The sequence below is a fragment of the Podarcis pityusensis genome (genome assembly GCF_964106645.2).
Source record: "Podarcis pityusensis genome assembly, chromosome: 12".
NCBI lineage: Eukaryota > Metazoa > Chordata > Lepidosauria > Squamata > Lacertidae > Podarcis > Podarcis pityusensis.
The window spans coordinates 33,048,364-33,076,360 of NC_138037.1; the positions used below are offsets into that span (position 1 = coordinate 33,048,364).

At 41.8% G+C, this 27,997-nt stretch overlaps 1 long non-coding RNA gene across 1 annotated transcript; it reads right to left on the bottom strand.

Annotated features, from left to right (window-relative positions):
- Window positions 1-32: 32 nt before the first annotated feature.
- Window positions 33-27,997, bottom strand: LOC308459606. The gene is made up of 3 exons (XR_013978215.1): window positions 27,885-27,997; window positions 27,688-27,780; window positions 33-177 (listed from the first exon to the last, which is right to left on the bottom strand). It is a non-coding gene; the product is annotated as an uncharacterized lncRNA (long non-coding RNA).

Below are 27,997 nucleotides of genomic sequence, written 5' to 3' on the forward strand. Positions count from 1 at the left end.
GTCCAAATAAGCTCAAGAACTTTTGTGTCCGGATTTTCACTTTTTGAAATATGGCAACCCTAGGTGAGAAGGGAGTTACAAAAACCAACCAGCTTTGATCATTGTCACATTTGCTATAATCAATCTCATCTGCTTTCTGACAAGGAATCATGGTGGCATAATGACGTTGAATGAGACCTGTGGGACAGAAACAAGGAGAAGAAAGTGGCTTCAGTGTCACTGCCTTGCACATATAATATCATTGTCTGTTTCTACCTTCTGTCCTTTGTGTGGAAGATGGCAATGGATTTTATCCAACTAATTCATACTCAGAGTAGAGCCACTGAAATCACCAACTCTCTCTCTTTTAAAGAACCTCAGCTATTCCTAAAGCTTTTTAAAACCTTGCCCTTATCTTGCACTGAATGCCCACATTGAAATCAATGGGACTTAGTCCCAGATACATGTGTCTAGGATCACAGCCTACCAGCACCTGGATTTTACCTGGAAACTTCTGTATGCAAAGCAGATGCTCTACTGATGAGCTTCTGCCCTTCCCTACATGTCAAACAATTAACAATTTATACCACGCTTTCTTTTCCGCACACAGAACAGGAAAAGAACTTTGGCAGAATTACAATGGGGGGGAGAGACACAAATTAGCAGTGCAACAGGAAACACAAGGGAACTCAAAACAGAGCACGTTCTGCTTCCAAAAAAAAGTTTGAAAACCGGAACACCTACTTCTGGTTTTGCAGCGTTCGGGTTCCAAGTTGTTCGTGAACTAAACTGTTCGAAAACCGAGGTACCACTGTATAGGGTGAAACAAATATTTCCAGCATATTTCGAAGCCAAAACCCAAATGTTAAGATTCACATTTAAAACACTGGGTAGCCTGAGACTCTGTAAGCCAATATGGAGTTAAGCCAAACCACCTGATGACATTTGGAAAGATGTTGTACTATGTTCATTTGGCTTCTATTTAAGCATGGCATTACATTTCTCTCATCACTCTGCATTGCTTCCTTCACTTGGATCTTATCCAGTTCCCTTATACATTTTGTGAATCGTGCACAAGCCTTTTGGAAGTCTATTCCTTCCCGCAGCTCAGCTGCACCATTTATGAAGGCCACCAACTTTTCCTAAAATGGGAATATTGTGGGGCGGGGGGGATGAGAACATCACACAGAAGGCCTGAGAGAGAGAGAGCAGGTGGCCCAGTAGTAAAGATCCCACACCAGTGACAGGTTAGAAAATGACAGGCATGTTATATCAAATTCCATTCTTTTGGTAACAGAGTAAGAGGACAGCTGTATGTACAGGGTGGGAACATCTCTTATGCCAGCTGGGGCTAATGGTTTTGTGTTTCAGATTTGATACTGAGAATATTGCATTAGCTGGGGTTTGAATGTTTGGCTGAATGGTCTTCTAATTCCTAAAGTAAAAATACTTTTCTTGCCTTTTGCTGAAAGAGGCTCAAGAAAAGAAGTCGAGTTTATTTACTGCTCTTGGTTGTCATCCTAAAGGCATCATCTTAATATATTTATATCTATATTATCAAGAATCTCTTGAGAGCCAATATTTCAGAGATATTTAACTCAATGCAAAAATTCCACGCACAGTTGATTAAATGAAAGGCAGCACTAAATAACACTCTATCTATAGTACATACTTCATTCATTGCACAGACCTGGCCTGAGGCTTGTTTTAAAAAGCACCAGATGTTTCTTTGAGAAATGTATTTGTCTTTGTGTGATGACAGATGCTTTCTGAAATCACAAAGTATGTAATAGCAGAGTTTGCCATTTGCAATCAGGAAATTCAATTTGTATCCTCAAAGGCACAACTTGAAGGGCAAAACCCAGGTTTTATATGTCTATGTGTGTTTAAAAATGCTATATAGATGAATGCTGTTTAACATTATGTACATTCACTGCTACAACAAAGTTAATTTCTACTGTTGTGGGGGGTTTTGTTTTTTTTTGTTTTTTAAAGGGAAAACCAGTTTCAAAGCCACTGGTGGTGTAAAACATTCTGTATACTTTATATACTGCACATGATTTTTTATATATATAAAAACCCCAGCAACTATAAGTTTCATATGCTTCACCTCAGGTGACCTTATCAAGATACATTTTTCAGAGGTATCATTATTATCAATTTACGATGGGGTGGAAGGTTCACAGGCTACAAAGGACTTGCTCACAAATTCATTGACAGCTGCACACAAAATTATACCTAGGAAGTGGAAGGGGCAAGCAGAATATAAAATGGAAGAATGGTATAAAGAGATGTGGGATATAGCTATTAATGATAAATTAATATGTGCCATTAAGGTAAGATGGGGAACATGCAGGAGAAATGATTTTGAGGAGATGTGGAGGGTGTTTGTAGAATTCATACTGTTAAAATGGAAAGGGGTCAAACCATCACAAGAGGTGTTGAAATTTTGGGAGGTTGGGTAGTTACAATGGAATGGTCTCAGTGGTGGGGTGCACATTTTTATTCTGATTTATTTATGATTATTACTTCATCAAAATACAATTTTTTTAAAAATGCATTTTTCATGGGCAAATAACATTGCTGCTACTTAGGACTAGCCTAATTGAGGGACCACCTTCTTCCTTCCCACTTCTCCAGTCACTGTGGTCTTCAAGAGTTGCATTTTTTACTACGGCATGTGTTCCCAAAGTCTCCTCCATAATCACTGGGCCTTCAGCATGCTGTACCAACTCTATGGAAATCTCTGCCTTTGGACATTTGGGAAATGCCTACCGTATTATGTTTTAGGTGCTTGATCAAGACTTATCTCGCTACACAGCTTAGTTAGTTCCTCAGCGTGTGTCTACACTGCTGATAACCGTTCACTGTATATCTTGCATTTTATTTTGTATGTGCTATACTGGGTTTTAGGTTTTCAAATTGTGCACCATTTTGGTATTTATATGTTGAGTGCTATGAAATTTTGGGGAAATAAAATAAAGCAGGGGTTCCCAACCTTTCTATCTAAGAAACTGTTGTGGGTACTACAAAAGAACCCTTTCACAGAAGAAAAACTGGCGAAGCTCAGAACATCCCCAAGACTGGCAAAGCGGCTGCAGACCCCCAAAATACAAATAAAACACAGACAAAAAGAAGAAGACAATCTGCTCTAGAATCAATGGAAAAGATCTAATTTAAAAGAAATCTAGGAGAGGCAAAGGGTCTTGGCAATTATCAAATTGCTGAAGCATGGTGACCTCAGGTGCCATGTTAGAGACCCTAGAAATGTAGGGTTGAATCCAACAAAGGCATTGCAACAGGAATTTGCAATTTTTACTCCCCACCCCCATCTGCTCTGAAGGGTTGATGGAGGCAAAGGAGGACATCATCCATCTTCTTGCCTTGGAGCAAACAGCTGGCAGAGGGGGGCAAAATTATGGTGGAACACAGGAATGTATCTGCCTTATACCATGTCAGACCATTGGTTCATCTAACTCCATATTGTCTGCAATGACTGGCAGCGGTGGCTATCTAGGACAGGGGTAGGCAACCTAAGGCCCATGGGCCGGATGCGGCCCAATCGCCTTCTCAATCCGGCCCGCAGATGGCCCGGGAATCAGCGTGTTTTACATGAGTAGAATGGGTCCTTTTATTTAAAATGCATCTCTGGGTTATTTGTGGGGCATAGGAATTTGTTCATAGGGACAGTGGACTGGCCCACGGCTGAAAAGGGTTGCTGACCCCTGATCTAGGATTTCCAGCAGGGAACATTTCCAGCCCTCCCTGGTGAGTGATGCTGAAGATTGAACCTGGTGCCTTCTGTGTGCAGAGCAAATGCTTTGTTTCTGATCAATGACCTTGACTAACCTGCAGTTCTCTAACTCTGAGGTCAGAGGGGAAAGCCCCACCCTGTTCACGAGAGCTTCCTAGAGTCACTTGTTCAAGCTGTAGTTATGCAATCAAGAAGTCCTCCCTCTGAAAGACCCTTTCTAGCTATGCTTTGCTCTGTGTTGAAGGCGAATTCCATGCTTTTCCACTAGCCAACGAGGAGCAGAGATTTGTGTATCAGAATTAAACAGATACATATGACATTGCAGCCAGATGTCTTTGGGTATGTTTTTATTTTTATTTTACAAGAGATAAAAACCATGCCTAGTATGGTTTCTCAGCATGACTGTTTCAATTACGTATTTTAAACAACCTTCAAATGCAGTGCAGCAAATGGATTCAGCCACGATTTGAGTTGCTTTCAATGCCAGGTATACATAACAGAGAGATGCTGAGGCTGTGTGTGGTCTGAAGCAATTGTCTTTTTTTTCCTGCTGCACATTTTCTCGAAAAGCAAATAGACCTTTGCTTACGCTCTGAGTCACTGCAAGTGTAATGTTACCCGGTTATCTTTAAGACACAATTGGGAGTTGTGGAAAGGGAAAGAACCACTTCAGTCGATCATGTACAGAAAGCCCCACGCCAAACCAACAACAAGCACAAGATATGCAGAGGTCACAGCTTCAGCGCATGAGAAAAAGTTTGATTTACTTCTAATGGATGGATCATTTACGAAAGCACACCTGTCTCGATCATCAGCATCTCTAAATGTGCACTGGAAACAACTTAAAAGGCTTGGGGGACACAGATTTGCATACAATATGCCAAGGCTAATTTATATATAGATATGCAGCTTTTGACGGACTTCCAGAAGAGAAAATAAAACCCTTTGGCTCTTGGGCGGGATCTACACTGACCTGTCTAATATTATTTCCCCCTGTCAGAACAATATTAGATATGTTGTTCTAAAATGCCACAGGGCATACTTGTGAATTAAAACCTTTTTTATCTTGGTTTTTTTCCGTCAAATGTAAGTAATGTCCAGCCACACCATCTTCCAAAATGCTGTTTCTTTCCCTGCTGCTGGTGGGCGGTTGCTTTGCTCCACCCTCTGGTGTCACATTTTAATTCTTCCTCCCTCCCTGAGCACTGCCCCTCAAATACCATTGGAGGGGAGGTGGAGTTTGAAGGCAGGAAAAAAGGTAGAATGTTGCATAGGGACAAATGAGCAGTGTTTCACCGATATAGTGGCATAAAATGATTAAAGATTAAGCAATAAAAAAGACAAGGTAATAACTCATTATGAGCATAAAAGGTGGGACGTCATGTGTCCATCTACGTTATCAAAAGCATTCCTTAACCCTTCCTTAATTTGTCTCAGGGAGAGGGTGGAGATTAAGATGGTGGGGAAGTGGACCTCATTGGTATTGCTCATTACAGCGGGTGTGTGTGTGTGTGTGTGTGTGTGTGTATATATATATATGTACCAGGGTTTGTCCTCCTCCCCATATCACCACTCATCTAAACTGGGGGTGGGCATAACTGACCATTTCTGTTTCCCACAGTTTCTCATTTTTCCAATCTTAACTTCTGTTCTCCACATCAATTCCACATTGGTGGATCTTTGAAGGAAAAAAAAACATGGAAATAAATCAGCATGTTAGAGTGAATTTCTCCCAATATTGGCATTTTTGTGTGAAACTTTGCCTAATGTGCACTTTTTTGGCAAAGCAAGTCCCCCCTTACATAATGCATTCTTATAGGTTACTTTCACTAGCGTATTCATTTTATTTACACACTGTACCTCAGTATATGCATGAGATCTAAAGTAAAGATACAAAAAATTAATATTGATAGCAGCAACAACCCCACCACCAACAGAAAACCATAATCCTCAGCTTTTGTAGCTGGGGTCAGTCAAGGTCAGGTGGTAAAAGGTCTGCAAGGCAGGGAGCAGGTCTTCCAGGACTCACATATGAAATAAGGCCTCTTCTCTTGCATTAGATATCATTCCTTTCAATATTAGCAAGAATACTCTAAATTCTAACCACTGTCTTTCTTTGAAGATATTGTTGTTGTTGTTGTTATAATATTTCATACATGACTTTTACTGTTTACCTCTAGGAATTTCTAACAAAATCATCAATAGTGGATAAAATCTCTCTTCTTCTTCTTTTTAATCATGCCTTCTGATCACTTGAAAAGGGGAAGATTCCTGGACAGACAATGTTGCTGCTCTGCTGTCTAGTATGTCTACTTCCTCTATTCTTCCCATTATATATTGTGAAATGGAGATGAACTTGCCTTTATGAAAGAAAGAAAAATGGAAGTGTTGTTCTTACTCTGAACCACTCTGGTGTCTTTAAAAATAAAAGAAAAGTGGGGTATAGATGATAGATAGATGATAGATAGATAGATGATAGATAGATGATAGATAGATAGATGATAGATAGATAGATAGATAGATAGATGATAGAGAGATAGATAGATAGAGATAGATAGAGATACATAGAGATAGATGATAGATAGATAGATAGATAGATAGATAGATAGATAGATGATAGATAGATAGATGATAGATAGATAGATAGATAGATAGATAGATGATAGATGATAGAGATGATAGAGAGATATAGATAGATAGATAGATAGATAGATAGATGATAGATAGATAGATGATAGATAGATAGATAGATAGATAGATAGATGACTGATAGATAGATAGATATAGATAGATGATAGATAGATGATAGATAGATGATAGATAGATGATAGATGATAGATAGATAGATAGATAGATAGATGATAGATAGATAGATAGATAGATAGATGATAGATAGATAGATACATAGATAGATAGATAGATAGATAGATAGATAGATAGATAGATGATAGATGATAGATGATAGATAGATAGATAGATATAGTATATTCTCTTCATTAGCATGAGCCATTCCTCCACTGGTGTCATGGCCCAAGATTCAGACCTCCTGCTATTAGAGGAAGGGTCTCTGGTGACCTGGAGAAGGGAACCTATGGGTTCAAGATCTACCCCAGGCAGAAGCAGATTTAACCGCCAATCCCTCTTACCAGGGAACTCTGAAGGGAATAGGGGTGTCCTAACAACTCTCAGCAAATTTAATAATCTAAAGTTCCCAGGATTCTTTGGGGAAAACCATGACTGTTTAAGGTGGTATGATTCTAATTTAAATATAGCGAGAAGATGGGGCCATAGTCTAAAATGGTACAATTCACACACAGCATTAACACCTCATCTATGGTTTGTGAGAACTAGGCTAACACTAGAACAATGCTCAAGGTCCTGAGCATAAATGAAGTGTATATCATGGAGGTTCTGCTCTATTTATCTGCTAGTTGAATGGTAGTAACCCAAGGAAGTCTGCCATTTTGATGTGAACTGAAGATCTTCGGTTTGCCAAAAGTCGATTTGAGGATCTTCAGTTTGCCAACCAGCGTTCCACTTTGGGAACCACAAATAAATTCCATCCAGAGCTTTCTTATTCTATTAAAGTATCAAAAAATTAAGCTATGGGCCGAAATGTCACATTCTACTTGCTCTGAATCAGCCCTGGGCTGAAAAATAATTTGTGACTGGAAAATGACCAGTAGTTAATGCAAGCCAAAAGTGAACGAGTTTTTATTGTCTAAAAAATAAAGGAGGAAAAAAGAACACACGAGCTGATCTAAGGTTCCTGTTATTTCCTTTAATCAGAGTGTAAGTTGTTTCGTTTTTCCATAGGAGAAGTGCACAGCAAAATCCACAGCATATCAACTTTAATCTCTTAAACCAGAAAGCCGAAGAGAAGCTAATTTGAGAAGCACGGGGGGGGGGGGGGGAGCCTCAAAATGCAATGCCAAGCTGGTGCTTAGATCACACTGGATGTTAAAAAGTCTGGGGAAGATAAATAAATCAGCTCTGGATTTAGGGTCACAAGCAGCGGTTCCACCACACAGGGTGCCAAGCCGAGGGGGCACAAAATTGAGAAGATACATATCTGAGAAGATCCATTGGGGGAGGGGCACCAAATTTTTGCCTTGCACATGGCGCCATGTTACAAAAGATTAAGTCTATGCCTGGTGCAGAAAAGACAAACATCTGAGGAAAGAGAGTTCCATAGATGTCGGGTGCCTACCACAGAGATAGATGATTGATAGATAGATAGATAGATAGATAGATAGATAGATAGACAGACAGATAGATAAACTTTATTCGCATTAGCCAATGGCCATAGCAACACATCAGCTTCTCACGATGGGCTTTATTAAAGCAAAAAGGCTAATTGGACAGCGTCTGAAGGACTTAGAGCAACAGAACAATCTGGCCATTATAAAGAAACTCTGTCCTTGGTATGCCTACCACAGAGAATAGCTGCTCTCTCTTTATCAAGGTCCTATATTATTCTGTAGGGTCACTGTAAAGAATGCCTCCAGAGCATAGCACAACACAAGATCCTGCTGGTACGTTGCTGATGGGACCTGGTTTCAAGTCATGCTTTAAAACTTCAGTGGTAAGCTTGGGACACTTTGAATTGTGCTTGAACCTGAACCAGCAACAGTGCAATTCTTTCAGCACTGGAGTAATATGTTCTGTTCACCCATTGGCCAGTTACAAACCTAGCAGCTGCATTTTGGATTAACTATCTTTTCTGAACAGTCATTAAAGGCAGCCCTATGTACAATGCACTGCAGTAGTCTAGCGGGAGGCTTACCAGAGCAAGGCTAGCCATAGCCAGACTCTTTCTGCTTTTGATGACTGTGAATGGAAATAGAATGTGGTCAAATAGGCACCCGACTCTCATCCTGATCAAAACTAGCATGTAATTTCCCATTGGCTCAGTTGTGGTTACTTTTTCATTTACATACATTACAATACGCACACAAAAAGAAGCATGAGATGAAAAGCTGGCTAATTAAATAATGTAAAGTGCTTTCAAAAAGGAAGGAATAGAAATGGCCTTTGTTCAAGAAACCGATTCTGCGAACTTCTTCATCTCAAGTCATGTGGTAAGGCACATGGCCACATTAAAAAAAATCTTTTTTATCTTTCACACACTTGCACTTCTGTTTCGTCTTACGGCATTGATTCAGTCATTCTCTAAAGTTCAGCTCGGTCCCAGACCCGTTGGGGGCACGACCTCTCAGTTCCTTCATTGTGCTGAGGTTGTCATATTGACAAGCAAGTGTTAGATGTCATCTTTCTGCACCAAAAGCTGGCAAGCTCAGCTTGGAACAGCAACGCTCACATCAAAGAGACATCTTGCTGGAGACATCGCTTTCCTCTTCAGGGGGCAAACATGAGCAACATACTGTATAACCCCAAGTAACGTACGTAATTTTGGCAAAGGCTCTCCCTTCAGACGATCCTAAAGTGACTTTCCAAAGGTCGCTGAGGCTTAGGCAGAACAGCGATGCGAATGTGTACATTTGTATGACATTCCCTTGGAAAATGCTTTTATGTTTTCTCGCTAAATGCCTGCTCAATTTTGTTATTGTTTTTGGCACTTCCCCTTGGCATGAGATGATGGTTTATGTCAGGGAGATCAATGAAGCTTTTTCTTTTTCTTTTTTTAAAACAAAAGAGTCAGTGACTCTGAATCACTCATCTCTTGTGTTATTTGTTTGTTTCCTATTTCCTATAGCTGGCTCGCCCTAGAGATGTGCTCTGTTCTATGTTCTCTGAAATTAGATGTTTTCCATGCAGCCATATGGATCTCTCTCTTTTTTCCAGGGGAGAAAGCATCATTTCAATGATACCTCTTGAAGACTGGATTTTTGACATCTTGAAATTCTACATAAATCCATGCAGATCAGCTTAGGTCATGGTGGGTGAGGGCCAGGCCAAGCTGATTGCAATTAGTTCCCATTGAAAATTAATGGCACTTAGGTCATGACTGACTTTTAACACTGATTTAAATGGGTGTTTGCTTGAATGCATTGAGCCCAATGTTGCTTTGCAAGACTTGCAGGGGAACCCTGAGGAGCCACACACTGAGGACTTCTGGCAGTGGCGTGTAAATAGAGATAGGGGAAAGGAGGAGGAGTGGTGGAATTGCTAGCTTTTTGCTTCTGAGTAGGGGATAATTTAAAAAGAAAAGGGGGTTCCCTGGACAGAGGGATTGACTGTTCAGCCACTCTGAGAACTGTAGCTCCATGTGGGGAATACGGGTCTCTTAACAACTGTCTCCTTAATAAATTACACTACAGTGGTACCTCTGGTTACGAACTTAATTTGTTCCGGAGGTCCGTTCTTAACCTGAATCCGTTCTTAACCTGAGGTACCGCTTTAGTTAATGGGGCCTCCCGCTGCCACAACGTGATTTCTGTTCTCATCCTGAGGTAAAGTTCTTAACCCGAGGTACTACTTCCGGGTTAGCGGAGTCTGTAACCCAAGGTGTTTGTAACCCGAGGTACCATTGTATCTGGGAGTCTTCAGGAGAAGCCAGGGCTGTTAAAAGTAGTGTGATTCAGGTTTAAATGAATAGTGCAGATGGAGCCATAATCAGTGCTTTCTTCTGGGTGTATGCAGGGGTACGCATACCCCTAAACATTTTGTGAATCTTTGTACTTTTGTCCATTTACTGTATTTATTTTCCCCGATTTGAACTATAAAATGGTGATTTTCTTGAGTCAAAATGAGAGTACTGCTAAATATTTTTTTAGGAAAAAAAGCACTGGCCATAAGGATATCAGAACTTTGCTCTCCAGGAAACATTTACCTGAGAGAAAGCCCATTGGAAACAATGGGACTTCTAGTAGGACAAAACTTTGTAAGAATAAATAATAAATTATTAGCAATAGCAAGAATGAGTTCCTTGCCCTGTTCCTTCCCACTATAAATGTAAGTATTTAACATTTACCATAAACTAAAGGGCATTTAGATTTAGAAAATGAAGCTATGAGCTTGGAGGCCAAGATTCTTTCTTCTGTTGAACGAAATGAAGTTGCTTATAATTTTCACTCCAAACCACACCATACTCTGTAGTCTTTCTTGTTTCATAGAGTTTGATGTGTTTTACCCTCCCAGTATACTTGTGAAATGTAAAAATACCACCACCAGGTTTTCTTAATAAGATGTTTTCCCCTTTTATAAGCTCTCCAAACACAAAATGACACCCAACCAAAAGCATTTCAGTTAACATCTGTGTTCATCTTTATCAGAACTGATAATCAAAGAAATGGCTGCAATGTGGCTGACAAAGGGAGTTTCCGTCAGGATGAAAGTCAAATCAGGAAATAAATTGTGTGGGGGTGGGTTTTTTTAATATAAGTAAACCACCCTGAAAATGAATATTATTATGGCACTGACTTCTGAGACATTCATTTCAGAAAAGTCTCAGAAAGCAAGCCTCTTATTTCCATTTCTGTGTGCTTTTACATGTTCTGCAATTTCCTGAGCACTGAGAATTTTCAAGGGCAGTGCTTACCTGAGCTGGCTTTTGGCTGATGGAATGGCACTTTGGAGGGTAAGGCTATCAATAGCTACTTGCATGGTAGGATAAATAAATTCACGCAGATACGGATATTTTGTTTAAGGTTTTTGGGCAAAAATTTGGCCACAACTTTATTGATTACAGGAATGAGAGAGGCATTGGCTTAGGCATTGGCAAGACTATATCTGACTCCTGCCCCCTTTGCAGGAAGTCTGTAAGGGTAAACCACCCAAAGGGAAATGGCTTCGGGGGAACCCGCCTGCATCTCCCCTGGTGTTCCCAGAGGCCTGGCATGGCCCTCACCCTTCAAGCGGACTTCGGACAGGAACCAGGCCCCGGCTTCCTTTAACGGAATACCCTTGAAAATGGAGGGGCAGGTGATGGCCGACCTCCCCTCCCCCATTCACCATAAGCCAATGCCTAACCGCCAAACTGCTCACTGGAAGGACAGATCCTGAAGCTGAGGCTCCAATACTTGGGCCACCTCATGAGAAGAGAAGACTCCCTGGAAAAGACACTGATGTTGGGAAAGATGGAGGGCACAAGGAGAAGGGGACGACAGAGGACGAGATGGTTGGACAGTGTTCTCGAAGCTACCAGCATGAGTTTGACCAAACTGCGGGAGGCAGTGGAAGACAGGAGTGCCTGGCGTGCTCTGGTCCATGGGGTCACGAAGAGTCAGACACGGCTAAATGACTAAACAACAACAACCGCCAACCTTACAAAGTTGTGACGATTGCTAAGAGGTAGGCAAAAACCAAGTGGCCCATGCCAATTTGCCAAATGGAAAGAATTCCTACCCGGCCCCCGACTCAAGCCGGGAAACCAACCAAAGTCCAAAGCAAGGCCAAAGGATCTAAATTAAAGGGAGGGTGGGCGGGTGTTTGGAAGCACGAAGCAGGAGCCTGGCACAAGTCGTGCTGCCGCTTTTATACTTTCCCCCACTATCACCCTTGACTTGATTGGGCAATAGCTCTGGGTGATTGTGGTGAGGGCGATAGCTTCACCCATGCCAGGGTGGGGGGAACCAGGTTGAGAGCCTGCCCGCAACCAGGACCATCTATTAAGATGATCCCATTAACCACACTATGTTCTCCTTCCACACCCTCCAGCCCTCACAGTCAGGTCCTGTTTGTAGGCACCCCACAGGCATGAGGTTGGCCACTGTAAGAGCAGGATGTTGGACTGGATGAGCCATTAGTCTGGAGCTCTTCTTGTATTCTTACGTAATATTGGGAACAAGTTGAGCATTAGTGGAAACAGACAGAACACAAGTGGTCCTACAAAGGAAGAAATCCACTGTCCCAAATCACACCAGTACCTCCAGATATTTTTAGCTAGCAGATCCCGGCTCAACTCTCACTTCTCTCAAACTTTATCCCCTTTGTCTCTATTCTTTTCACACAGAGCTCTAGCTCACTTCTTTCTAAAAAGTGTGCAAAAACTTGTGTCACCCCAGAAAAATCCCAATATCCTACCCAAAAGTGGACATTCGTGGACAATTACGGAACGTCCTGCCCCAGAACATTCTTCTGTACAACCCTCATATTGTGATATAGCATAAAATCTGCCTTACTCACACTAACAATCATATAACAGTCATAGAATCATAGTTAGTACAGTTAGAAGGGACCCCGATGATCAACTTGTTGAACCCTCTGCAATGCATCATTAAGGTATTACAACAGCCCATAGCTGACTGCTCAGTAACTCCACTCCAGCCTCAAAAACTGAGCAAAAAATTTACTGTATTTTCTGGCGTGTAAGACTACTTTTTAACCCAGGAAAATCTTCTCAAAAGTTGGGGGTCGTCTTATATGCCGGCTACAGCAGCAGCTCCTGCAGCAACTCCCCACCAAAGGATAAAAAGACAGCAAATTAAATCAGAGGACACCAAGCTCTCTAGATGAAGCAGAAATATGCTTGAAAATTGGCCCCAGAAGCCCCCGGCCACTGGGAAGTGGAGCGGATATCTGAGCCAGACTGGAGACTGGTTTTTTAATTTTTTATTTGGTGTGCGTTGAAAGAGGGGTAGTCTTATACGGCGAGTATATCCCAAACTCTATATTTTAACTGGAAAAGTTGGGGGGTCGTCTTATACGCCCAGTCGTCTTATACACTGGAAAATACGGTACATGGAAAATGAGTCTGAAGTAGCAGACAGGAACAATCTCTTGTTGTCTTGCATAGATCATTTTATTTGCATGCCGCCTTTCCATATTTAAAACCATGCTCAATGCAGCTTACAACACGAAAAACAATTACATAATTACAAACAACACAAGTAGTCATAATAAACTATAAATGAAACGTCAAAAAGCGCACAACCAAATTAATCACGTTCTGCGTAAATCTTAGTAAGATCTAAAATAAAGATGCACAAAACTAATATCGGTAACAGCAACAACCCCCTTCCCCACAAAAAGCCTCTAGACGTACCCCAGTGTTGCCCAGATACCATGACTGTCAAAACTATGATAATTTCTTTAGCATCTGATCTCCATTTATACATATGTAATGGAACTGGAAGTCAATGGAATACATGTGTGTAAATGATAGCAGAACCAGGCCTCAAGTGTTTTCCTACAGTGTTGATGCCTTTCCAGATATTTTCATTTGCTTCCACAAATTATATAAATGTGTAGAGCTGAGATGCTCTCTCTCAGTGGGCATCTGCATCTTGAAATGTGTTGTGGATCAGTCAGTTCGGTGTAAGGATTTAAACAGATCTCTGAAAAAATATGGATTAAAAAAACAAAACCACACCCATCATAGATGCAGTACTGGTCATCTTCAAATTGCCTTGAGGTTTTCATGTTTAAATGTCTGATTCCCTCTTCTGTCTTGCAGACTCAAACTTTATTCATAGCTCCTTATTAAATATTATTTCCAAATCCTGTTATTGAGTTTGCTAAATTCTTTTGCCCCTTCTATACACACACACACACACACACACACACACACACACACACTTATTTCTTATTCATCTGACATTCAAAGGATTGCTTTTTTCTAACCACAGCAAACATTTAAAATCCAACCATCTAAGCTCTTAACTTGACTGCACTTCAGTTTAATGGGAAAGCACACTTGCCGATTTGACCTCTGATTGGATTCTGGTTGAGCGAAATAGGAAAGAGTTTCAAAGTAGACTTTCATACACAACCAGCTGCCAGTCTTTTTTCTAATGCACTGTGACTCATCCAGTCATCTATTCCCACCCCCCCATATATTTTTTTTCACAGTTATGCTTATTTGGCTGGTTCCTAATTGGAACCCTTTAGCAGAGTCCTGTCCTTAACCACTTTGAGGATGTTGAATAAATATGTCATTTATATTTTTAAAGGGTAAATTACGCATTTTAAAGGCAGAATCAGCAGGTTCTGGTCGGGGGGGGTATGGTATTTCCTTGACTGTTAGCAGCAATCCTTGTGAAATACGTTAAGTCATAATACATAATACTGGTTTTCCAAAACATTGCAAATTCGAGTGAAAATTAAGTTCTATTTGTTAAATTTGAAATTAAATTTGAAAATTTGAATTTTGAAAAATTTGAAAATTAAGTTCTATTTATGTGCTATTTGTCATTTCAGATGTAAACCATGCGCAGCCAACATGGTGGCCTCCAGATGTCGCTGAACTACAACTCCCATCATCCCTGACCATTGCCCATGCTGACTGAGGCTCATGGGGGTTGGAGGGCTGGAGGCTCCCCACCCCGTCACAGATTCTGTTACTTTTTGTGTGTTATGTTTTAAACTTATTTAATTGAGTTTTGCATTTTGTAAGTCATCCTGCCAGTCTGATTGAAGGGTAAGGTGTAAATCCCTACAATCAGGCAATTTATTAAATCTGCATGTGAATAAAATGATAGTTCTGAAACACAAGGAACACCCTTCCTTTGTCCTTAGATGATGCACGTGTGCGAATTGGGAGACATCATTTTAGGAGAAGTCTTCCATCCCTTGTGAGAACATGGAATGCCCCTTTTAGGATGGTGTTCTCCCAGTGCTATTCTTCCAGAAAAAGAGGTGCCATTCTCAATGAACTTTGCCCTTGTTCTCTTAGAATGGCAATGGTGCCCACCTGAGAGGTGATGGAGCTGAGCTCCGGTTGGAAAAAAAAATCCCTGGTGTTCTTCATTTTCACATTAGATCATGGCAGTATATACCAGGACAGCAAACCCCACAACTGACCCATTTTAAGTGGGAAATCCCAGAATCACAGAAGCCATTCCTGGCTTCTGTTTACATCCTGGAACTTCTAATTTTCTGGACTGGTGCTCTGGCGAAAATCCTCGTGCCAGATCACCGAACCAAAAGACACTCATTCTGTCAATAATCATTAGGTTTGTACCAAAACACCTTCCGGATTCTTCTGACATGTCCCAGAGTGCCAATTGGGGGGATGAAAATATTGGAGGGCATGGGGCAGTGCTCTTGTAGAGCTTCCAATCAGTTCAATGGAGAATGTGCAGGGGGACATCTTGGTAGATTGTTCTTTAAATATACCGTAACTGCTTTCCTCCAACAGTTCCTGTTCTTAGTAAATTGTGGGGGTTTTTTGTTTTTTTTAAATGATATTTATTGAGAATTTAAAATTACAGAGAGAGAAAGGGGAAAAAAAATAAAAAATAAAAAGGAAAAAAGGTAGACAAAAAGAGAAATTAAACAAATACAAGTCAATAAAAACAAAAATCAAAGAAAAAACAAAACACATAATACATCAAAATCAAAGACAAAAATAAACAAAAAATTAAAAACAAATCCAATATTCCCAAATCTTTATCTTTCGTTAACTTGTTCCATCGACCTCCTCACACCTCCCTTTTTTGTATTCTAGTTATTAATTATCTCAGCAAATCCTTTCCATCTTTCACTATATTCTGTCATTAAATTACCTTAATTTATTTTAACCTTATCTTACCATAAAAAGCCCTAAAGCTTAAAACTTAAAACTTATTTATACATAATTCTTTTTAACATAACATATTTATACATAATTCTTTTTAACATTTCTACTAAAGCCAAATAATTTCATTCCAACATTTTTCTAATACTCCTTAATTTTACAGTGATTTTCTAAATGAATTTTTAACAATTTCTTCCAATCTTCATCCATCGTCTCTTCTTCCTGGTCTCGGGTTTTGTCAGTCCTTTCTATCCCATCCATCTAGTCCATCAATCTGGTGACCTTCTATCCGAGGCTCTTAAGTCTTTTCCATGTCCCTTCTGCAGGTCTTCTTCATGTTTATATCTGCCCTTTACTTTATCTTCTGCTGCTCTTATTCTTAATTTCCTTCCTTTCTCTCGGGGAGACTCCAACTTGACAATATCTTTGTCCCTTCTCAACAGGTCAGCCCATTCTCCATAGTCGACACTGAAATCCAAAAGATATTTGAGGGCATGTTTCAAAGTCCCTCCAAGGTTAAGGGCCCCCACAACTCAAAACTCCCCCTGGCCCAAAGCCAGATCCGAAAAGTCAAAACATCCCTGCATAGGGGGATCTATCCAACTTCCCATCTACAGACCAAACAGTACTCCATCTCTCCAAATCTGACTTTCTCCAGGTTCAGTCGTCAGAAACTTATGTTCCTGCAAGGCTGCAGCTCTCTCCATTTCTATTACTTGAGGTTCAGCAACAACCTCCTCCTTTATCTTCTTCACCACTTGCTCTGTCAAAGCACATTCCTGGATTAATTCCTGAGTGGTTTCTATATAGGTATTCACTGTTTGTCCAAAATTGCCAACTGCAACAGTCATCAAATCCATCTTCTCATGTAGCTGTTCCAGTAAAGCACTTGTCTTGCAAAAAGCAAGCACTAAAGCTTCTTCTGGGCACATTCTTGTTCAAGGTCAATGTCTGGTCTCATGATCTTTAATCTCTACAGCTGTAGAGTTCCTCAGATCGACTCTAGCAACAGTTTCACAAGCTCCCTCTAAAGGAAACAATTTCTATTTGTATCCGTCTTTTTAAAAGCAGATCTAGCAACAAAGTTCCTTTCGTTTTTCAGATATTTTGTTCCTTTTAAGTGCAAAAGGGAACATTGGAATCAATATATTTCTTTTTTAACTATCTGTCAAAAACGTTTTATCCACAGTCAATGAACTTCCCCAAAGCGTCTGTCTCTGACACCCCGCTCCCAGGTTCAAGACGGTGGAAATTTATCTTTCTTTACTCTCTCTTCTGCAGGCTTAAACAGTCTAAAATTTCCCCCCTCTTCTCCTGCATCCAAGGGGGGTTTAGTAATTTTAACTGATGGAAATTTAGTCCTTTACAAACGACTTTCCAGACTCTAGCTTGCAATGTCTTTGCTTCAATCTATTTACAAAAGCGGAAGGAGGACTTCCTGTTTAGACCTTCCCGCTTCGGTGCCAAATTAAAAAGTTTCACAGTCCAATTTTCCGTTCTACTCACGGGCAGTTGTTTAAAATCCAATTGTCCACAGGAAAAAGTCAGCGCTCTCCGGCAACAGCAATGCAGCTTCACTCCGTGAAAAGAGCAGTCGATTCGAAGCACCGCGTCATTCACCCCACGTCGCTCCGGATCCCCGAAACCAGGTTTCCCCGCGAGTAGGGGAGGCGCAAAAGGTGCCAGCCGAATCCCACGTCCACAGGCTTCTCCCGCCTGTGGTTTTTGGTGGGTCTCCGCCTCGCCGCGGCGGTCCAGACCCTAGTTCTCACGAAGCGGATTCCTCCCGATCAGAGGAAATCCGCCATTGCCGGAGGCGCTAACCCAGAAGTCCCTGTTCTTAGTAAATTGAATGTGTTTGTTTTTCACAGTGATGGCTACCCAAATGAATGTGCTTGACATATACCATCATTTTCTGAGAAATGAATCGCACCAGAATTTATATACATTTCTTTACATCAGATACAGTGGTACATCGGTTTTCGAACATCTCCGTTGACAAACATTTCGGAACTTAATGCCATAAACCCAGAAATAAATGCTTCCATTTTTGAACATGCCTCAGAAGTCAAACTTCCAAGGAGGCTTCCTGTTTGAGTTTTCCATACGTTTTGAGGCTTCCATACGTATTGAGTTTTCGGTTTTCGAATGTTTCGGAACTCAAACGATCTTCCGGAACAGATTATGTTCGAAAACTGAGGTACCACTGTATAGGGAACCTCCAGAGGTCTTCATGTATTCCAAAGGGCCTTCTCTGCCCCACACATTTTCCTCCCGGTCTTCCCTTGTCTGATGCCAACCCCTTCAGCTGTTAGGTTTGGGGGGAAATCTTTCCATTTACACCAGCGGGATGGGTGGATATGTATGAATGGATATGTTCATGTGAGAGTGGGTGTATGGAGTGCCCTTCCCACTTCTGTTTTGGTCCCACCTATTTTGGGGCTGTAGCCCCACCCATAACCTGTAAGTGGCCCCCAGAAGGTTAGACATGAGTGAATATGATCCTGGGGCTGAAGAAGGTTCTCCAGTCTTGCTTTTCATTGATGCTTTCTCTACTTGTTCCTCCAGAATGAGTCATTGGCAGACCGTCACTAGTCAACCACCAGCCCTTCAGTGCATTCAACACTGAGTTGCTTTAGAGACGGTGTATGTACTTTTGTAACCTCAGAAAATATTTAATAAAAAACATTTTTTTAAAAATCCCCACTGATCATGACTGAAGAGGACATTCTTGTTTTTCAGCTAACCACTACTATTATGTCATTGACCACATGCCATTCAGCACTATCCATTTCCTTCTGTGAAGAAGCTCTTTTGCTAATTCCCTCCCCAAGGATGAGTCTCCTCTCTGAAATACATTGTGGAAAGTGGTAACCTGCAAGAAACCTCAGTGAAGTCGCAGGTATTTGGAAGTCTTCCCATTGGAAAACCATTTGAATATTGGAATTGGCAGATTTGCACTTGTTTGGGTTATTTTTATTGCATTTTGATGCTTTGCTGTGAGTTGCTTTGAACATTTGGTTGGAAAGTTGGGATATACAATAACCTCAATTACTGGGGAACGGATGCAGCAGTAGAGCATATGCTTTGCATGCAAATGAGCCCATCGCATCCTCCATTACGGATGAAAATGAGACCCATCTGAAAACCCAGAGATCTACCATTAGCCAGTAAAGACAATATTGAGCTAAATGGACTTAAGATCTAACTTGGTATAGTGCACCTCCTTTAGCCTTGTGACATACGAAGTAACAACAAAGGGAAGCATGGAAGCCCTCCAACCATATGCAGAAGTTTATCTCACCGCTGAATAACCATAGCCAATTCCTTACATCTGACATTAGGAAAGAAGACTTCCATGTTGGAAAGCATAAGTTCCAGGCAGGTATAAACTTTGGCATTTCTCTTTAAAAAGAAAGGGGGGGTCATCTCTGGGAGCTGGGTTGCAAAACCCAGGTCATAGAATGATCAAGAGAAATAGGATCCCAAACCTGCCGTGATCTGAGAAGTGGAAACTGGGGATTTAACATTTGTCCCACCACCTTACTCTGGTCAAAGTAGAGCTGCAGGGAGGTAACCCATATCAGCTGATCATCTAATAGCATTTGAGCCTTATAAAAGCTTCTGCGTCAAAATTCTTCACTGATCTGAGCAATCAAGAGACCTGATCTCCAGACTCATCTTTGCCCTTCTGCACCACGCAGGAACCAGGTTTGGTGCTCAGTGAAGGACTATATTTTGGCAATTTATCAAATGCCTGCAAACAAGGGTCATATAAACTGCCATGCATTACAGCTGCATTCGTGATGTCATTTTGGTACCAAGCATCCTTATCAGAAGTGGTGGCATGCAGTGAAATTTCTTGTAGGGGAACACTTGAGGCCAGAGGCACCAGCTTGCAAGGGCAATGGGGGGGGGAGTGATGTTGCATACATGAGCACTGCACTTCCCTTCCTAAACCAGGCAGAAGCTTCCCAGGCTCTGGGAAAGAGGTGTCGGGTTTTTGACAGGATGCTGGAACCCTCCTGCCTCCTTCCCAAAGCTTGGCGGGCTTTGGGAAGGTGGCTGGAGGGTTCTTGGACCTGTCAGAGCATTGTGCCTCCCTCCCTAAGCCGAGCAGAAGCTGCCCAGGCTTTGGGAAGGAGGCACCAGGGGAACATAGGACTAGTCTAGTCCCCCTAGTCCACCGACCACATGCCACTGATCAGAAGCACGTAAAATGGCTTCTGATAAAATAGTTGCAGTAGCATCTAAGATGCCACACAAGTAAGGAAATGTGATTTTCTGCTGCTGCCTGTCTGTTTAAAATCCAGTTACAGTTAGCTTCATGGGAGTCAAAATACTACAACTCTCATCATCCTTGGCCATTAGCTAAGCTGGCTGGAGTTTATGGAAGGCACCACAATGGCTGCCTCCAGAATAACAGAACCATTCTGCCCTGCACTCCTGGAACAATCCAGTCACATCTATCCATTAAGCATGATATTCATTCTTATAAAACCATGATGCATGGCAGCTGTGAGGCTATTGGCGAAACTAAAGCAGCGCTGATGCAACTGGCTAGCTGGCCCTCCCAGTGCAATGCCTCAAGAGTGTTTGCAGGCAGGTCCTATATAGACTTACTGGCTTTTGCAGCCTCTTATAGCACTGGGTCATAAGATAACACTATTGTTTTGAGCTCAGCTGTCTGAGCATTTAAAAAGCAACGACACAACAGGGCGTAACCTCAGAATGAGCCCAATAGACATGTCTGCACAATTTGCTCTGAGCAGCATCTGGAGTGACAGAACACACTTTGTGAGCAGAACTGAAAAGGAAAAAGCTAACACTCCTCCACCATCTGACCTTGCCCTGGAGCAAAAATAAAAATCTCCTTAGGTTCTACTCAATGTCACCCACAAGGTTTAGACAAACAATTCCCAAGTAATTCTAGGGGAAAGGCAAATTAATACTGAGAAAAATGGTTTTCCTTTCCTTTCCTCTCTCTCTCTCTCTCTCTCTCTTTGGATCAGCAACCATTATTGTGATTTTAGTGCTGTCGCCATCTCCAGCCGTTAGGATAGACTTTGCATCTCTACTGATTCTCAACATGTTTTGAAATGTGTGGCAGAATTCCTTTCTGTTCTGCTGTTCATCTAGCTACCTGAAAGCATTGAGAGAAAGCAAGAACTGGGAACTAGATAAATTAAAACCCTTCCTCTAGTTTTGTATAGATTAGAAAGTTCTGGCTTTGTCAAAACCACTCATCAAGCTTCCTCTAGGCTATTTGCTACCAATTCCATTCGCAGATGGGGTGATGAACTGGATAAGCCAGTTGCATGTTACAAAATGGCAAGCTTCATCTTCCTAGATGCTTGTCTGCAAGAATTCTTAGGAAGGCGACTTAAGCACAAATGCTTGAGCACAATTTTGCAGTATTGTGTGTGCTGTGTGCTGGCATCTATCATTCTCGAGAGACAATGGAGTGCGCCTGTGGGGGCGAAGTCAAACTGTGTTGTTTTGCTCCATTAGCAGCACCGAAATGACCTCTCTAGGGTGCAAGACTGGGCAGTGTGTATGGAGGTCTTGGGCGGACAACAAGACCCTCCCTCTCAGCCTCCCTGATGTGGTCCAAAGGAAATCATAGCAATACATTTGGGATCAGCTTGGCTGCAGGAGTTGCCGGAAGGAGGCGTACAAGACGCCAGCCAACTATAATAGGGACTCCACCCCATAGGTATGTCAGGTTTGCTCCTTAGCCTTTTCTTCTCCTGAGGAGCACCTGATTTGCATACATAAGGTCCCAGGTTCACAGGAATCTCCAGTTAAAAGCATCTCAGGTACCAGAGCTGTGAAAGAGCACCTCACCTGAGACGCTGGAGACCCAGTGGCAGTAAGAGTAGGAAGTTCTGGGCTAGATGCATCCATGATCTGATTCATTATAAAGCAGCTTGATGTGTGTTTATGAAAGTTGAAACCCAATTTATCCATGCAGGAAGGAAGCAAAGACATTTGCTGAGGTTAGAACCCTTTGGCAACAGAGCTACTACATTTGCTGTGCGCTGTGTGTGTGTGTGTGTGTGTGTGTGTGTGTGTACGTGTACTATAACAATCCCAACCCTTTTAGAATCACATCCTGGATGATGTCCACTCTGCAGTAGCTCAGCATGTTCTATTAACACTTCAGAAAAGATAATGTTTCTTAAGAGATAATGTTGCTTAGGAGAGCCTCTTGAAAGCCGAGTCTTGTGAAAGCTTATTCTGTTTGACACTGGTAAAAGGCAAAAGCCCCAGTTAAAGTGAAGTGACAGCTGTTTACATAAGCAGACCCTGGTTACTTTAATTATTCCTTTTTGGCAGGCTAGTAAAAGTTTAATCTTCCCTAAATCCTACAGTAATGTCTGCTTGCTGGAGGGTTTCATTGCCCTGGGAAAACGAAAGAAAACTTCCTCAAGAACCTATCTTGAAATCAACTAAGTTCTGCAGGAAAACTAAAAGGAACTAATGTGAAATGACCGAAGGCCATGAGAAATGAACATGGGTGAAATGGGCCAAAGCACAGGAGGTGAGTGGTTACTGAGGGAGGGGCTTAACCATGTGTATGCAGTAGGAAAAACATGACACCCAACTTGGGATAGAAATGGCCACAACTCTATTGATTACAGATGTAAGTCAGATTTGGCATAGGCCTTGGGTATGTAGCCTGAATCAGCCAACCCATTTGCTGGCTAATAACTCCATTAGGATTGATCCTGGTGAAAGAATACCGCCCCCTCCCCCCGCAATTGACGCAGTGCTCACAGGGTTCCTATTCAGGCACTGATTAGATCCAGATCTGCTTAGCCTCAGCAAGGTGGGGGATTTATGTGCCTTCAGACCATGCTCTTGGGGCACCACAATGAGGTGCCATTCTGTTGATTTCAATAGGCACTGAGTGCAACTGGCTTTGTCGGCATCCAACCCAATATACTTAACTTTGACCAGTTATTCTGAAAAGGTTCCCTATAGGAATCATAGTTAATATTGGGGAGATCATGCTGTGTGAATGAATGACGCTCCCCTCAGTTGCTTTATTTTGTGTAAAGGCTGAAAGTGGTGCAGCAATGCAAAACATATGCAAGATATTTATGCAGTATGTCACCCTTTTAAAAAGTGGCTTCCCACTCCCCACTCCCTCTCCTAGTGGAAAGTCTACCTGAGCTATTCAGAATGGCAGTTAGCATTAATGCATATTTCAGAGAGTGATAGTAATAGAATCTCTCACAGCTGAATGGTACTACTGATTGATATTCAGTGTTGCATGATAAATGTGCATGGAGGCTTATGTGTTGATGTGAAACCCTGGCAAATCATGTGGGAAGTGGAGACACTGAATGTCAAGATACAAGGCAACATAGCAGCCAGCAACAGCTGTTGAGAAGAAAATACTCTTTGGCCTGTATCTGGACTGTGATAATGCAGGCTACGTAGAAAGAAAATAGTTTTGCTGATGGGTTAGCCTTTAAAAATAAGCAGGCACACTTTTAATTTTGGGTTGTGATTTGTTTAGGAATCAAGGGCAGACTTTTGTAAAAGGTCGAAATTGATATATTTTTCAGGCAACCTTTAATTTGCTATGTTTTCAAGTTTCGGGGTGCACAAACCAGCTGGGGATGGTGGTGTGATAGATCATGGTTTGCCAATCCCAAATAAATCATGGTTAGAGAACTAGGTTGGATTTGGTAAACATATGAGGGTGTCAACTGTACATCACACACACACACAGAGAGAGAGAGAGAGAGAGAGAGAGAGAGAGAGAGAGAACACGCAGAGAAAATGCATTACTTAGGAAAAGTGGACCAAAAAGGGCTCCAATCTACATAAAAATGCATGTGCATGTGAATGAGGGCATATCGGTACTTTTTGTGGTCCCCTCTGTTTTCATGCTCATAAATGTGGCTGCCATTTTGTGCTATGTCACCCTCAAAGCAGCCATTTTGTGACTGGTACTCAAACTTCCAAATGTGCCTACTGTCCCCTAAAGATTGGCAACCCCTGGTCTATACAATCTGACAATTTAGGAAGCATTTGGTGCTGAGTAAAAACTTCATTTGCTTATGAGTCAAGGGCTTTTTTAAAAGGAAAAGACTTACTTTATTCAGGCTTTTAAAGTTTTAAAAAATGAATTACCGGTATATTTCCTAAATAACTAGGGGGTTCAAGGATATAGAACTGCAGATATAGACACTGGAATATGAAAAATATATACAATTTCTCTCATTAGACTTCAAGGCCTGAGCTTTTCCTAAAATAAGGAAACATCCTTCTGAACCTTTCACATAGCTCTGATTTTGATGCGTGCTAATGTACATAGTTTCTTCCAGGGGTGGTGAAACTGTGGCCCGGCATATGTTGTTGGACCAGAACTCCCCTCAGCCATGAAGGCTACAGCTGACAGGAGCAGGAGTCCAACAACCCCTGGAAAGCCACTGGTTCCCTATCCCTGAGTTTGCATCATGGATGCAACAACTTTACTAATACAAGGTAATATCTGTCCGTCTGCCTTTCTACCCAGTTACACAAATATCAAAAATACTCTGTGCTCTAATCCATGGAATGGAGACAGCAAACATTCCAAAGTTAAGCCCCATCTGATGAAGAGAGTCACTGGTCACAGTCCAGATGAAGCTGAGCACTTTGAAGTCCAGCTGATTTCAAAGAGAGAAGTCTAAGCATCTGCTTAACTCGCTCTCTTAGAAGTGCGCAACACAGCAAGCCTATCCTGATTAGCTTGCTTCTCAGTCTTCCTTTGTTAGAACTGCATGGAGCCATACAATCAGAAAAATATCTATGCCAGCATAGCAAAAGCCTTTACCAGTGGGAAGTTGTGGCTGGGGAAATCCCACCAGTGCGAGGAGCAAAAACTCAATGAACCAAAGATGTGGCAAGGAAAAAGCAGAATTCACAAGACCCCCTTTCTCCCAGCCCAGATGAGAGCATTGTCATGGCTGCAAAGAGATGTCCAAACTTAAAACATGGGATGGGGATGAGGTTCATAGCTCAGTGGTAGAGCATGTGCTCTGCATGTTCCTCAGCATCTCCAGGGAGGATGAGGAAAGGCCCCTGTTTGAAACCCTGGAAAGTCGCTGCCAGCCAATGTAGACAAAGTTGGGCTAGATAGATCAATGATCTGGCTCAGTATAAAGCAGCTTCTGACATCCACATTTTCCTAAACAAATGTGTAGTGCTATCTGACTTTTTTTCCTTTCTCCTGCTTTGGTCTCTCCAGCTGGAATGGAGTTATGAAGTCAATAACAGGGTGGCCATATAATAGTAAAGATGCGGTAGGAAACATTCTTTTGGCAACAAGCTAAGGGGAAGTGACACACTGTATGAATCAGTCATGAGTCATTAAGAGAGTTCTACTCTGAGTTCTCCAGGTTTGTTTGTAGTCATTTGCGTTTTTAAGGCTTTAAGCCAAACAACTGTTGGGGGCCCAGGAGCATATTTGGAAATTTAAGAAACTTTTTTTTTTGGGGGGGGTATAAAATAATACAGATTTTACAGGAAAATAGTGGTTACCTCAGACCACCACTGCCACAAACAACAGTGAAAACGCAGAAACTCCAAGCCAATTGAAACACAGACCAAAAGAAAAAAGAAAAGAAGAAGCAGGTAGCACAAAACCAAAAATACCTGGTAAAAAATGGGAGCGGTCAGAGCCTTAGTGTGTGCCAAGGGTTTTGTTTAGAGCATCATGTGGTGCATATTGCAAACCTTAGCTCTGAATCATCAACAGAGACAGTGTTTTGCTATTTCATCTCCAAACCAATTTTTGCCTCCCCACATCAATTACTGCTTTCATATAGCAGTTAAAAGTAGTGTGAAATCTGAGTGTACTTAGCAGGTGAAGCCCACAGGTTCTCTGAGACCTTTGTTTTAATATAACACAATTACGGTCACAGGTGTTTTTTTCCCCCTGGGATGAAACCTCCTCCTTTGTTTTTTCAAGAAACGGCTGGATCTTGTCACAATGGTTTAGGTACGAGATATCGTGTCAGACATTACCTAGTTAGTAGAGTCTGCTTACTCATGAGAAGCAATTGCTTGAGGGGTCTGTGACTAATTTCTGACATTATATGGTGTGCTGAAGCACCAAACCGAAAGGCTGGATATGGAGGGGAATAATAGGAAGAAACAAAATGACAAAAAGTCATGTGGGACATTCCGCACAGCAACCCTCGGAGGTACAGTGGTACCTCGGGTCAAGTACTTAATTCGTTCCGGAGGTCCGTTCTTAACCTGAAACTGTACTTAACCTGAAGCACCACTTCAGCTAATGGGGCCTCCCGCTGCCGCAGCGCCGCCACGCAATTTCTGTTCTCATCCTGAAGCAAAGTTCTTAACCCGAGGTACTATTTCTGGGTTAGCGGAGTCTGTAACCTGAAGGGTATGTAACCCGAGGTACCACTGTACTCTGGACTGATACATAGTGATTGTCCAAGATCAGCCAGTGAGCTTTTTGGCTCAATGGTGATTCAAATCTGATTTTTGTACAGAGAAATTATTCACTTGGCCACCACACTCGCCTAGCTCCCTATAGCAGAATGATCTAATGTGCAGTGGTACCTTGGGTTACAGACGCTTCGGGTTACAAACTCCGCTAACCAGGAAGTGGTTGCTCCAGGTTAAGAACTTTGCCCCTGGATAAGAACAGAAATCGTGTGCCAGTGGCACAGCGGCAGCAGAAGCCCCCATTAGCGAAAGCACGCCTCAGGTTAAGAACCATTTCAGGTTAAGAATGGACCTCTGGAATGAATTAAGTTCTTAACCAGAGGTACCACTGCATTTTAATTTAACCAATACCAAGTTCCCCTTTTGATGTTTCCATCAACTTGTGAAATACTATCTCATACAAGTTCCTTCCTGATATTTCACAACATATTTCAGTGCTTCTGCTTATTTTGCTATGGAGCAAGAAGAAAAGCAATACTATTTTTTTTTTTTTAAAGGACTGGGGATTTGGAATTATATAGGGAAAAGAAACTTCTTCAAGAACAGGAACTTCTTCTTTCTCACAGATGTCAGCAGCAGATGGAAGACATCATGCTTTTATTTAGCTGTCTGCATCATTGTGCACCATTGGAAGCAGTCAGGGCCAGCGCAAGACATTTTTCTGCCTGAGGTGAAGGACAAGATGGTGCCTTCCCTCATTCCATGTATAAAGCCAGCAAGACTGGTAGTTGACACTTACTCTATCACCAGTGTCAAAATAAAACTCAAACTCAAAATAAATCTAGTCAGCTTCTGATCTTAAATGGGGATACCATCTTGCCCTTGCCTCAGGCAGCAAAATTGCTTGGACTGGTCCTGCCTAATAGTGGCATCAATCCTGTCAACAGTTGTTTAGTGGGAAGCTTTTTGTTGCTTGTAAAAAGTTGAAGGATTTCCTTTTGTACATTGTCATGTAGGTTAAGAAACGCAGTCCTAAGCAGTTTGACTTGGAAGTAAGTTCCACTAAAAAGCACGAGGCGGGAGGCAAAAACTAGATACGGTCCCAACACAAGTGACAACCTACCATCCAGTTCCCTCTCTTCCTGTAAAAGTTAGCTCCTGGGATGCACAATGTTGGCCTTTGCTTGCCTCATCCCGCTAGACATTATGGGCTGTTCTAGGAAGATAAGGAGAAACATCACAACATGATTTTCAGGAACTAAATGTTGTGGGAAGGAGAGGGGAACCTGGATGAAAGACTGCAGTTTTTGGCAAACTCACATTTGGCATCACCTCCACTTCTGTTCTTCCTTCCAAATAAAAATGTTTAGGCCTGCAGAACTCTTCTTATTCTGGAAACATTTTTGCTTTTCAGCCAGCAGCTTTACCCTGGC